The 14,035-nt window shown below is 41.8% G+C and overlaps 1 protein-coding gene across 7 annotated transcripts in view; it reads right to left on the bottom strand.

Annotated features, from left to right (window-relative positions):
* The window catches only part of LOC108934708 (transcription factor SOX-6-like), a 158,269-nt gene that overhangs the window by 127,019 nt on the left and 17,215 nt on the right, over positions 1-14,035 (bottom strand). For 3 of the 7 annotated variants that reach the window (XM_018752755.2, XM_018752760.2, XM_018752756.2), the window contains exon 2: positions 4,097-4,168. The exons of 3 other annotated variants lie outside the window; for them this stretch is intronic. The gene's annotated coding sequence lies outside the window, so the exon portion shown is untranslated. Of the gene's footprint in view, positions 1-634; positions 681-4,096; positions 4,169-14,035 lie in introns of those variants that run through there. One more of the 7 variants, XM_018752759.2, reaches the window with a different exon arrangement.

Genomic DNA, 14,035 nt, shown 5'->3' with positions numbered 1-14,035 from the left:
TATTGTTGCAGTAATCCACCAGTAAGAACTATGACAAGTTAAGAAAATTATCAGAATTTTTCCTGACCTTTATTCAGCCAATCCCTTTGTCCAAGGAAACTTGAAGTGCTACATAATCAGCTCTACAATGATTTACCAGAAACTCCCAGGTTTTACACAGCATCCATCCTTACCACTGTGCTACCTGCTAACACAGACTGAAGCTATTACCTATACTTAAATATAAAAACTTACGTAGATATATAATGATGTACTTATTTCACCAAGACTTTTGTGTTTTCTGCTTAAAAAAAGAGGTTTGACTCGAGTTATGTAGCATTAAATAAATTATTTGCTTAACAGATGGCAATTCTGGAGAAACTATATGTTGGTCTTGATTCTCAAAACCGAAAAAGCCCAGCAACTGTAGAGGATGATGACATTTAAAATATGATTTCCAACTGTTTTCAGCTGTTGCTTCACTAATCACGACAGAGGGAGAGATCCAAATAAATTAAGCCGTCTGCGTTTAATTAACAGTATGAGGGGAAAAGACCCATTCAGAGCTCATTTTATTTTGATGCGAGTCACAACGACGGGTATTTAACATTTGAGAAAGTGACACTTGCAACCCTCCCAAGGGAAGAGTCAGTACCTGCGCAAATTGTGATCGACTTCCTGTGCCAGACGGTTTACAGATGAGCGGCCCTCGCGGACAAAGAGGGAGTTGAGTGTATTCACGGTGCTCGGCGTGTCCTCAGGTGTGTCTAAATAGGATCACACAGGAGTGATTAAGCGCACCTGAGAATGAGCCAAACGTCGCTGGAATTACTTGCTGCCACGTTTTCTAATTAATTTAACATGCAGATTAAAGTCGCAAAAGAATTTAGATTAATGAGCAGGGTAAGTCTTGGTGATATAAACACGTTGGGAAGCCGAATGCTTCTCGGAACTCGATAACCACACATCAAATGAAAAAAGACAGGGGTATGCATTTGGTCCCAATGGGGGGGGGGGCGCTCAGTAGGGGGTGGTCTTTATATAGAGATACTCCGAGAGCGTCTCATGTGATATCTCCAGAACTTCCAAACCTCGGCTTCTGTGCAAGCATAGGCGTAGCCGAAATGCAGAACCCAGCGGGAAAAAAAATCAGACACCACCACCACCACCACCATCATACCTGACATCATTAAGGAACAGCTGCTCAGAATAATTACTGACCCCATTGTTATTGTAATGAGCGGGATCTTAATTGTGGAGCCTCATCTGCCAGCACTTGCGTACAGCTGCAGACACTAGAGAGAACACTGATGAAGGAGAGCCCAGAACAAGCCGGCGCCAGGTAAAAACACACACACACACACACACACACACACACACACGGCACGAAGGAAAGCGTGCTGTTACAACCATGGATTGCTTGACATGCGCAAATCCCATCAGATCACACGCACCACACTCACCCTTCCCAGCTAATGTGAGTGACTGCTCATGAAAATGTTACAAAAGCGTGCATACATAGTCAATATTATATATGACTGGTATGGGATTAGAGGTGCAGGTCAGAGGTTTTGCTGCTGAAGGACCCGGGTTCAAATCCCTGCTGCAGGACCCCTAAGCAAAAGACTTTCCCTGAATTAAACAAGCAAAAATTGCCCCGCTGTATAAATGGAAAAATAACTATAAGCAGCTTAACAAATAAACATAAGTGTTTCTTATTTAAATAAATAATACTTTACTATAGTCCAATATCACTGACAAAACTGATGTCAATATTATTTTTCTCCATTTGAACCAATGCTGGGCAACTATGGAAGAACGTGATCGCCTGCTTCTTCATTTCTTCTCTTTAACTTTGGGTCCTTTAAAGGCCACCACAAAAAAAAAAGCACTTTAATCAGTTTCAAGTGGTTAGCCTACCAGATATTACTTCTTAATTTCATTTTCACTTTAGTTTTCAGTAATAAAGGCAAGCAACAAAATCGGAGGCCTATGCCCTTGCAGATAAACCGTTGGCTCTCACATCTGAGAGAATTTTTTTTTTTTTTTTTTTTTAAATTTACAAAGGCTGTATTTAGAATTACGCACAGACATAACTGCTCGAGACCTGTGTTTACCACAGTGCTTAAACTGTTACTCAATCTGTTGAAAAAGTGCCAGACCAAGAATGCCGAGACCTACTCACTTTCCTGAGCTATAAGGAATTCCACTTCTTATAAATCCACACAACACCTACTTTATTCTCCAAATAGAACACCTAGACAGTAATTTATCAACATTTACAAGAAAATTGGTGGCTACCTTAAAAACAAGACTGCTGATTCAAATCTGTTTTATACTCTACTTTTTATGTGCTACTAAATCACAGCTTTTTCACAAAAAAAAAAAAAACCTGAAGTATGTAAAAATCCAATTTCTAAAAAAAATATTAAATCATTTATATTACAAACTACGTTCAAAATTTTAACTTGGATTACCTTCAACAACTGTTTTCACACAGAAACTTAAGCCTTTAGGGAATTTTGGAAAATAATGATAACAAATCTAAAATTACCGTGAAGTTGGTGAATCCAGCACAGATCAGTTATCAAGCAGCAGGAGAGTTTTAAGGATTATCGTAGATCAGAAAATTAATTTAGACAGTTTTTGAGGACCCCGATGATAGCTTTCTTTGGAAATGTTTGGTTATTGCACCCATGTTGTTTGCTGATTAGCACTAAAACTAATCACTTCCCTGAGAATGAACACACTGCACACACACTTTGCATGGTGGGTTCAGCACCAGCAACAGATATGAGCAGCAGCATTTAAAGGGATAACTAGGCAAGTGATCGGTGTGCGTTGCTCATTCACAGACACACAACTGGCTGCAACCTGCAGAGCTGAAAATCTGAAATAATGTACAATCACAGGATGAGTGCGCATGTGCGCGTATCATTTACGCTTTTTTAACAGATCTTCTCTATTCTCTTTCTAATGGACAACATCTGGCAACCATCTAACAAAAATATTAACGTAAACTTTCCAGGCTTGATTCATGCAGTGCCCCTCACCCTTCCAGAAAAACCAACGTTCTTCCAGATATGATCTTCATTACCAGCAGAGAACAGCGCATTAAAGGCATATTGCAGCCATATACTGGAGGTTTCCTGAAGAGCTGTCTGAGTTGCTTTCAAAAGCCTCTTTCTTCAGTGCTCTGAATGCCCTTATTGAGGCGGCGTGCTGCCGCAGCCGTTTCAAAACACAAGTGCACATTAGCATGAAGAATAAAATCAATGTTAAGGTGAAAGTATAGCAAGGAACTCGTTCAGATAGGTATGTCACGAGGGGGGGAAAAAAAAAAAAAAAAAAAAAAAAGTAAAATCAAGGTTTTTTTCCATCAGACTTGGGAAGTCTGGGTATGAAACCACAGTAGGAGTCAATTGGTAATTGTGTATACATTAATTAGAAAGAAGGAAAGCAAAAGAACATCTCCAGGATTAAATTGTGCAAATGCATGTGTTTACACAATTAACAACATTTTTTTTCCATTTTAAAAAATTCGAAAAAATACTCGTGTATCATTTTAAATTATAGGCATACGTACATTTCTATTTCTATCTAGGGTTTTTATTTGTGTACTGTATGTAAATGCTTTGATGTGAATGCAAATTTTTTAAAATTCAATCAGAATGTTACGTATGAAAGTTAATGTAACATAAGGCACCAAGAAAATTTTTACTTCTGCTCTAAACATTATTTTTCCCCACCCCCAAGAATGACTCCAATGCATAAGGCATCTGTTGTTGGACTACATAGTTATTAAACAAGTACACATTTCTCCAGAACGAAATAGTGAACAGGTTTATCTTTCAGCCTTTTTCGTACTCTGTAACTTTCCAGGCCCCTGAATAAGAAACTCTGTAGAACTGTGGGCGTACTGTCTAACACAGTAATGTTTTCCTCTTTCAGCAGAGATACCGAGACGTAGCAAGAATGTCTGATGGGATGGATAGATCACAGCAGCGTAAAGAAAAGCCCCAACTTCGTGAACTTAAGCTGAGCAGCACTACCAGGCCAAAAAAAAAATAAATAAAAAAAAAAATAAAAAAGGCAGTGGGAAAATGCTATTACTTACAAAAAACGAAAGATTTCGGCCCCGACACCCTTTTGATCACTGGTGAGTTGATTTTGAATTCATGAAAATGACCTGCAGTGAAAAAGGCAGAAAAAAGCACCATGGTGAACACTATTTTCTCATAATTTATTGAAGCAGCTTTATTGACTGACTGGTATTCATGGTAATACAGAACTCCACATACCAGTGTGTGTGTGTGTGTATATATATATATATATATATATATATATATATATATATATATATATATATATATACACACACACACACACACACACACACACACACACACACAGCAAATGATCACATTCAAAATTACTACAACAGGCATGTTAACTGGGGCTGACCCTGATCAGTCTACGAAAATGAGGTACTGATGTGTGAGGGGGCAACCGAGTCACACCCACTGAGACGACCCTCGAACGACATGCTAAGTTATTTCAGTTTCATTCTCCGGGATTGCATTCTGCTAAGCAGTGTTTTGGATAAGCACTTTAATTTTTACAACAATATTATATATATATATATATATATATATATATATATATATATATATATATATATATATATATATATATATATATATATATATATATATAGCATTTTATTTTAAAAAAATGAAAGGGCTTATCTTAAACTTGTGTGTGCGGTCCATTACCCTCATTTGTGTTTTTACAACATCTCAGATCTTACCGCCCAAGCTAGCGGTTTCACGTAGATACGAAGCTCAGCACACCCACTGATATTACTTACTAAACAGTGTTTAGAATGTATGTCTCCCAAACCTCAGTAATCTGTTCTTTGGCTGCTAAAACCAAGTTGTTCTGTTTTCGTCTTCTCCGCTTCATAACGGACTGTTGACTTACCTAGAGCGACACACCTACGCTGTTAAGTGCTCTCATTGTAATTCCCCACTACAGTTCCAGACGGGCAAACACTCACTCACTCACTCACTCACTCACTCACTCACTCACTCACTCACTCACTCACTCACGACAATAAAGAGTTCTCTGCTAAACGCGCAGTAAGCAGGACCTTCCACCTGCGCATCACATGGGATCTGAACCGCCGTGCTCTTCATCTCCCGCATTACGATGTTTTTAACAGCGAGCTGGTATCTCATTAAAGGTGATTTATGCAATTAGCCTGCTTCACCGTCACCAATTAAACAAGGACAGAGGTTTTTTTTTAAGGTCACAACTAATTGATGGGCATGCAATCCGTGCCACCTGGGTCCCCAGGTTCCACGGCTAAGACGCCAAAGGCCTACCCTTAACACCGCATAGACATGTTACATAGATACAAAGCTGGCTCCAATGGACTATACATAAATATACACCGGACATAAAAGCAGACATAAATAAACACATGCACACATCTGGGTCCAGGATTCCTCCACACTCCGCAGGTATACGCAGGTATGTCGCACATCCAAATAACACTCACCCTACAGCAGGGTACCCAACACTCAACGGGAGCAGCAAATCTGCAAATGAGTTCCTCTTTGTGAGATTAGCAAAATGTAACTACTTATTATTGCATCGTAATTAATGAGGGCTGTTTTAATTGCAGGGGATTGAAATGAACAAGCTTTTGACTCTGTGATTGGACGCTAATTGAGAATAATGACAAAAAGTGCTTTTTTTTGCGGGCTTTTAGTCAGACGAAGTATTTGTGTGGAGAACATTAACAAAATAAATTATAACGAATAATAACAGCAGCTTTGATGCACTGTATTACAAATGTATTGCCTGCTCAAAGGCAAGGAACGTTTTATGCGCTACCTATGTTGGACAGAGGTTTCAGTTCACACCGTACCCCTTCACAGTTAGGGAATCACCCCTTCATCAGAAAGAATACACATCAATTAAAATCTCACTTCATTACATTTACATTTATTCACGTAGCAGACGCTTTTCTACAAAGCGACTTACAATGGATACTATGTAGTGTTATGAGCACACACACCTTATTCACCGTGGTGACTTCCACTGCTAGATACACTACTTACACTGGGTCAGTCATCCACACATCAGTGAAACACACACTCTCTGTGACACTCACACACGATAGGTGAACCTGAACAGCATGTCTTTGGAGTGTGGGAGGAAACCTGAGCACCCGGGGGAAACCCACGCAAACGTGAGGAGAACGTGCAAACTCCACACAGACTGAGTGGGGATCGAACCCATGGTCTCTCGCACCACCCAGGCTCTGTGAGACAGTAATTTGCACAGTTCTGTTCTGGAATTGCTCCGCCGACCACTACGGGTGCGGATTTCTCGCTCAAAGAATATTACTGTTCTTGCATGGTGGGTGGGTGTGGCCTAGTGCATGTGGTGACCAATCACACTCGTAAGGCTCACAGGCTCCTCCCACACCAAGCGAGGTCACACCCCCACATAGAAAAACATTTTTTGTGATCATTCCTGTGAATAATGCCTCTCTAGCCTCCGCTGGCATGAACACTCACACCCTTGTTGTATTTCCACCCTACTGCCTATAAAGGCCTTGAGTAAACAGGGGCTTTGCGTAGGAGCTTTGAGAAGGTTCATTTTTATGATAACAGGAAAAAAGTCCTGCTATTTGAATTGTACACACTGCCTTACTTATGCTAACCATGTGTCACATATTGAAACTAAGCTCCTGCTAAGGCAGCTTAGGATCTCGCTTCTTTCAGTGGAAAGTGGAACCACCACACACTGCCCAAGGAGAGGCATCTGAAATTGACTCCGAAATCAAATGAACCTTCAAATTCCAAGCATGTGTTCTTCGGCAGGGGGTACAGCCTGATTCAATTACTTCAGCGCAAATGCAGAACTTTGTGTTGGACTGTCATATGACTGCAGCTTTGCATCCACATCTAGCCTAAACGTTTGCCTCCATGACGGCTACGGCGTGAGGTATTAGGGCTTGAGCTAAATGCGTTAGTAGCCAGTGAGTACGAGCAGAGTCGCTGACATCCGCTGGAATGAGTCTGGCCATCCGGACCTCACGTTAAGATATACACCACAATGTGGGATTTTTTAGTTCTGCCCTAACGTAGAGGGATGAGCGGACTGGAGTGAGCCATGTCCTTTATCGCCTAAGCAGATCTGGAAGCAGGATTGCACATCTTAAACTTCGGCAAATGTTTTCCAAAGCACCATTTCTATTCTGAGCCTCTCCAGTCCAAACACGTTGAAGAAGGGGACTCTGCAGAACTTGTTATCTTAACAATAGAGGCAATCTCTTCCATCAGCACCTTGTTGTTCATCACCTGGGAGGGGTCTCGCTGCGGCAGCAGAGGGAGCGAGGTTTGTGGAGAACGTGGCGGCTCGCAGCTGGCACAGAGAGGGAGAGGAGGGGGTGGCAGGCAGGCGGGTTGCTGGGGGGGGGAATCGCCAGCTCGAGCAGCTGCAGCGGCAGTCAGTGCAAACGTTGTCAGATCCAATATCCAGCCCGACAAATTCAGCTTGTACTCCACGTCGCCTTAGGGCTAGTCGAGAAAGAACCCGGCTTCGTGGAGTAAGACGGCTGAATTATTAACTGCTCAGATAAAGCTATTACAAAAGTAATAAAAAGCTATTAACTTTATAAGTAAGACTACAATCACCTGGCTCGGGGGGGCGGAAGGAAAAAAGGGAGGGGTTGCACATTTACGCACAGCCAGCCCCGTTAGTCCGGCTGAAAAGAGAAGCACGTGATAACCGAATAAACTGAAGGCTGTAAATTTTGACAAGGAATTCTACAAAGGCACTCCCCGAGAGCTACGGCATCTGAAAGGTAGGCTTTATTCTCCTCTTAAAAAAACAAGACATCAGTCAGCATCACAGCTCTGGAAGCAGTCCAAGCACCCAAAACCTCACCTCAAACAAGCCAGCAATGTGCAATGCCCACAGGTTAAAGAAAGGTGTACATTGCAGAGGAAGCATCAGAGTTACAGTGAAGGACCACTTGTTCGATTCAGGTTCTGGTAGCTGTACGGAAAAGTCACTTATTGTTGGACAAGATGAATTACAGCAATCCCAGAATTTACAGAGGCTTTATGATTTCAGTATTTTCTGTCTTTCTCTGGAGACTGTCAGAATTTCAGATGAAACTATTCTTTTCAAGACAGCGGAACTCATTTAGTCAATGTGCCCTTGTTTTATTTGGGTTCCAATAGCTGTACGAACGAGTCACTGATGGTTGGACAATCTCAATTAGCACAGTCCCATAATGCACAGGGGCAGTATTACATCTGTCTTTTCCACCCTCCTCTGGAGACAGACAGGATTTCGAAAGAGTGTCTTTTTAAAATGTAGCACCACTTGCTTATCTTGACGGATAGCAGCTAAGATATGTCTGTTTTTGTCCGTTTGTTTCTGAAGTGTCACACTGTTAAATTTTCTGCCCTTATTTGGGACATGTTACTAAACGATTCATTACTACTATTAGCAATTTTAAACCACACAAAGAAGAGGAAATCTTCAAAAACAAAGCTAATCTACGAAGAATGGTCAGTTCCCATTGATCCGATCTGAATTATTTTACTGCATATTAATAAATAAGAATACTTTGTATCCTTCAGGTCCTACACATACTTGTTACACTGATTTGTCCTCAGTTTACAGCATTTGGGAAGTGTTCTTCTCTGACAGCAAGGGGCATTTTCTCTCTCTCTGTGGGGTTTTCTCATTCAGCTGGGCTATGAAAACCAGCCTTATGCACCCATCCAGCCACCGTGCTGACCCCCCTCCCATCTTCTACTTTACTGAGTTTACAGCATTTCTGTGTTTTATCACCAGACAATGCCAGGCATTTTAGCTCCTGAGAGCCTGTTTACCACGTTCCCATTTTAGAACCTGTGAATTGACCACCACTGAAGCCGCAGCCTCAGCGCCCACCCGCCTGCCCGCCCGCGCTGCAAGTCAGGCCCAAATGGGCTCAGTGCCTTTCATTCAGGCAAGGAACAAATGGAAGTTTTTAACACCTTGAAGAAACCTTCACCTTTGTCTGGCCAGAGCCGCGCAGCCTGTCCATCTCCGGAGGGGGGAACCGACTGAGTGCAGAAGGACAAAGAGCCTGAATCACTGAGCCAGAGGGGGCAGCGCTATGGTGTTGGCACTGCGGATGCACACATGAATGCTCTCGCTAATACACACGCATATAAATATAGTCACTAACATGCACACACACAGAAACACATATAAATGCACTTGCTAATACACACACCTACACAAATACCCCCACTATACAGAGACATATACATGCATATATGTGTAAAAAAAAAAAAAAAAAAAAAAATCACAGAAATCAGAAATGACAAAATGTAGAGGAAAAAAAAAAAACACAGTACTGGATGTTTGCATAGGACTGTAATGAACCGGTCACATGTGTCAAGACACACAAAAGTACAACATTCGCATGACATCAAAAGCGGTTGTTCGGAATTGGAAATATCAACAAGTCCGAGCAGGAACACAGTAATATCAAGAAAGAAAAATTATTGCAAGACTCAAGGAAAATTAGTGCGATTACTCCTTTGAATCATGATTGTGCAAAAAAAAATTTTCCTACTGACCAGTGCAGTGTCATTTAAAATGCAAAATTATTTATTCTTTTTTTTTTAAAGTATTATTACTGTGCGTGAAAAGAAACACGTTACATTATTTAACATATTATTTCGCATCAGGGAAATTTAAGACCAGGGATTGATTTTCATATAAATTGCAACTTATACAGTATGCTACTTGGAGTATATAAAAAATAATTGGCAAAAAATTTTGAAAAGTAGCTCATTAGTGAAAGCAGTGAACATGCAGGAAAGGGAAAAAGCAAAAAGGCCAGGGCAGTACAACACTTTCAAACACATCAAGCTCTTATTATATCTCAGCACAAAAAAAAAAGAAACAATTTAAAGAAAAAAATTATCCATGACACCAAGGAGCCTGAGTACAACGCATGGAATTTAAGTTGCGGATCGTGAACAGAATATGTGTGCGAGCTGTCTTTACCATCAAAAAATTTTACCACCATTGCTGTATTTACCTTCAGTAACTTTTTTTAAATACATATACACCAACTGAGGGCTTAAAATGGGACTGTGTTATAAAACCTAACTGCCTGTTTCTACAGGCAAGCATTCGTCATGACAAAGGAAATAGTTTTTCTCGCAGAAACCTCGCACTCGCGGGACACTAAAATGAAGACAAACTGCATCATTAACACTTGCTTTAAACAGGTAATGTGCTCTTTTACAGTAAAAAGAATATTTCAATAACGTGTGAAACACAACCCTGCTGCTCTCGCTGCTTCTGAGACCCGGACACTTCTGCCCCCCCCCCGCCCCCCCCCCCATCAAACCAGCAGGCAAACCTCAGTACCGCGTTTACACGGTTAAGATGAATGCACACAAAAAGCATTCAAATGCAAATATGCTCAGGTGCATAAAGGACCTGTAACTTTTTTCCCCTGCAGCACCATAATCAACCAGTAATTGTCTCCTGACTTTTAGCCATCATGAGATACCCAATCTCATCCAGCAGCATCTGTATTCAAATGCCTGCTCTATTTTTATCACAGCTCTATGTAAATATGTTCCGACCATTCTGAGCTGCGAGTCAATTATATGCTAAATTAAACCAGAATAGAGCCAATTGATCCATAAATGATCAGGTTACAAGAAGGCATCAGGCCCTGGGATTTATCTGCATTGTTCTTATTCAAACATTGGAAATATGGACCCTGTTCCTATGGTTTTCCCCCCAAATTATGTTTACAGATGAACTGTAGATTTTTCACAGTTCACTTTGTCGTTAAAATACAGATGATATTAAAATGAGGGAACTGGATGCATAAGTTTGACAACCTGATGTATGCGAGATAAGACCAGTTCACAGAACCTCCTTGGCTGAGATTTCCAGGAAGGCACAGTTTGCCAAGTGCATTTCCTTAAGGTTTTGTGTCTTAATCTTGAGCCCGAAAAGAAAAATAAACGTGCTTTTTCACCACAATTCACACAGGACAGCACAATTCAAAAAAAAAAAACAAAAAACAAACCTTTACAAAAAATCAGTGCTGTTCCTATTTGTTAACCGAGTTCAGACAAAACCAGTACTGGTCTCTATGTTCCCAACCTTGATAAATAAACCACTGAACAGCATACAAAAATAGACTTTCTTTTTTCTTTCTTTTTTTCTGTTCACACAAAAAAGCTATGAACAAACAAACCACAGTCTAAGAAAACTTTCAAAGAGTTTGCATATTATTCTGTGGCACAGCACAAAACATGGCAAATATGAACTGCTTGAGAAGCAGAGTGATTACCAGATCATCTGTAAAGAACAATAAATTAACAGACAGCATGTAGCTCTCGAGTCCACACGTAAATCTTATGACTGGCACAATTTACTTTGTTTTCTTGTTTGTTTGTTTAGCTGATGCCTTTCTCAAAAGTGACTTACGATATTACGTCCCTAAAATAATTTCAACGATTATTTTATGCATTTTATATAATTTTTAATAAATTTACTATCCATAATTTATTCAGATGAGTAAAAATTTTCTATCAATTCATGGTAAGTACCTGGATCAAAAGAAGTACGACAGGAGGCGGCAGTCGAACCTGGGCCTTTAAGCCAAGGCTATAACCACTATGCCACCTGCTGCCTGGTACTGCGGGTAAACACTTAAAATCAATGTTAGCATTTATGAGCACAAATAAATTTTTTTTATGCCGACCAAAGGAGGGGCAGGTCATCAGTTCGGTGCAATTTATGCTTGCAGACGACGGCGGGATTGAGAGGCAGGAGAAGAAGAGGAAAGAGCAGAGAGAGGAGAGAGTGGGCAGTCCTCCCACTCTGCTCTCAGATGGTTTGCAGCTTTACCTCTCTAAATGAAAAAGTACCATAGTATCTGAGCCCCTGAACAAGCTTTTGAATGCTAGGGGCCAAACGGCCTCTCCACGGGCAGCAAACCCACAGCAAACACACGGAAGCCACAAGTTTCTCAGGGCTCAGGAGACACGCAGAAGAGGACGATGGACAACGCGAGAGACATCGTCGAACTGCTGTCATTGCACAAGCGTTGGGGATTGTCCTTGTGAGAGCGTTGTCCCGGAGGACAGAAAACAAGATCAAAAACAGGACACGTTACTGCGAGACTTGGAAGAACCGCAGAAAAGGGGCATCACATGGTCTCGGCGAGACACCACGGAGGGAGGGGGGCTGATCTCATCACAAGCTGCTCGCACCCTTACAGAGCAGACACGAGTGCTTGCAAACAATAAAACGCCACGAGCAGAGCGAATCAACACCTATATTATTATTTATATTATTCAATAATCAGCCCACCACCGCTCATCATCAATATAATGTTACATGACAGTTGACAGTAAACCAGTAAAACCTTCCATGTGCTGCAGTTCACAGGTCTTTGCAGCCCACAGGTTTCTCTCAACAAGAGGCCATCCACGAATTTCGAGCTGTTGCGCATTAAGAGCCGCCTCGCACCGAAATGCAAAAACTCATGAAACAAGAAGGCCCGAAAACGCATGAGGTGGCCTCTCCGTTACCGCCGCACAACGCCGCTCGCTCACCGGGACACAACGTCGCCTTTATGACATAATCTCCTGTTCGTCGAGTTTTTTCGGAAAATAATCCAGTTTTTCCCATTCTGCCCATCCAGTAATAACAATTTACATCAGGAGCCATAATATAATTCCCATTTTATAAGGCCCGTTTTAAGCATTTGGCACCACGGGGGGGTAAAAAAAACACAGCATGGCTATTATTTCTCCATCGCACCAAGGGTGGCATTACAGAGCGGTGCGGAAACTTCCGTAACCAGTGGCAGAACCGAGGGTTCGACCTCAAGGGAGACCCAGGGCAGCACCCAGTGCCCGCTGAACCCCCTCACAACAGCCAGGGCAAAAAATTGCATGTGGGCACGGGGGTATCTACAGGATATCAGTCAGACTGGGACTGCCCCTTTGCAGCCCCCTCCCCCCCCCACCACCACCACGCCGGTCGCAGTAGCATGAGGTCAGCATTACAGGTGGGTCACACAGTGGGGCGCTGATTTCCTTCAGGCAGCCAGACACCTGGTTCCCATCATCCTCCAGGAGGAAAAAAACACGAAGAAACCGCCAACAAAAACACCGGGAGGCAGCCGCGGCTACCACTACTGTTTGTCGTATCGCGGAGCGCCGTACGTATATTCCATTACACGCGAGTATTTACCTCCAAGGAGACCAGGCTTCTGTAATTAAATCCAAAAAGCTCCGGAAAGCGAAAAAAAAAATAATAAAACTGGAAAACTGAACACCCGAAATGGGATTTTTTTCAGCACGAGGGGAACTTGTTCGCCATTTACATCACATTTCTTCATTTTCTCCAAAGCGACTTACACCGTTAAGCTGTTTACAGCAATTTACCCACTTATACAGCTGGGTCTTTTTGTTATTGGACCAATTTAGGGTAAGTACCTTGCTCAAGGGTATCTCCGCCTTGCCTGAGATGATAACTCACACGGATGCCTTTGCTCACCAGGGATGGCCCTCGGTGGTGTCGGAACATGAGGGAACAGGTGCTTCTGCGTCAGCAGGAATATTCCAGGTGCTCACGCTCTGCACCTCTTTAAAACGTCACACTAATTCTTCACCGGGGTCACGCGTGAGCACGGAATCGCCCCTCTGATGTGGACCTCGGAGACTGCGTGTTCAGGCTGAAATGATTTACGGCAAACTCCAGGTGAGGTAATTTATAGCCTGTATAATAACAACTGAAGTAAAGCAATAAATACACAGCCTTAAAGAATACGACAAATTGGTCATACGGATCACTTGTTTTGTTGTTTAGTGAAATTATTTGTGTTTCCATTTAAAACTGTCATCTGTGATGACAGTATTTAAAAGGAATAAAATTTAAATATATGTATTCTTAAACTAAATAGAAAATCGGTCTGGTTAACGATACA

This window comes from Scleropages formosus, chromosome 11 (genome assembly GCF_900964775.1).
Source record: "Scleropages formosus chromosome 11, fSclFor1.1, whole genome shotgun sequence".
Classification (NCBI taxonomy): domain Eukaryota; kingdom Metazoa; phylum Chordata; class Actinopteri; order Osteoglossiformes; family Osteoglossidae; genus Scleropages; species Scleropages formosus.
Note: the sequence above shows the minus strand (reverse complement) of the source record. Positions and strands in the feature narration are given on the sequence as shown.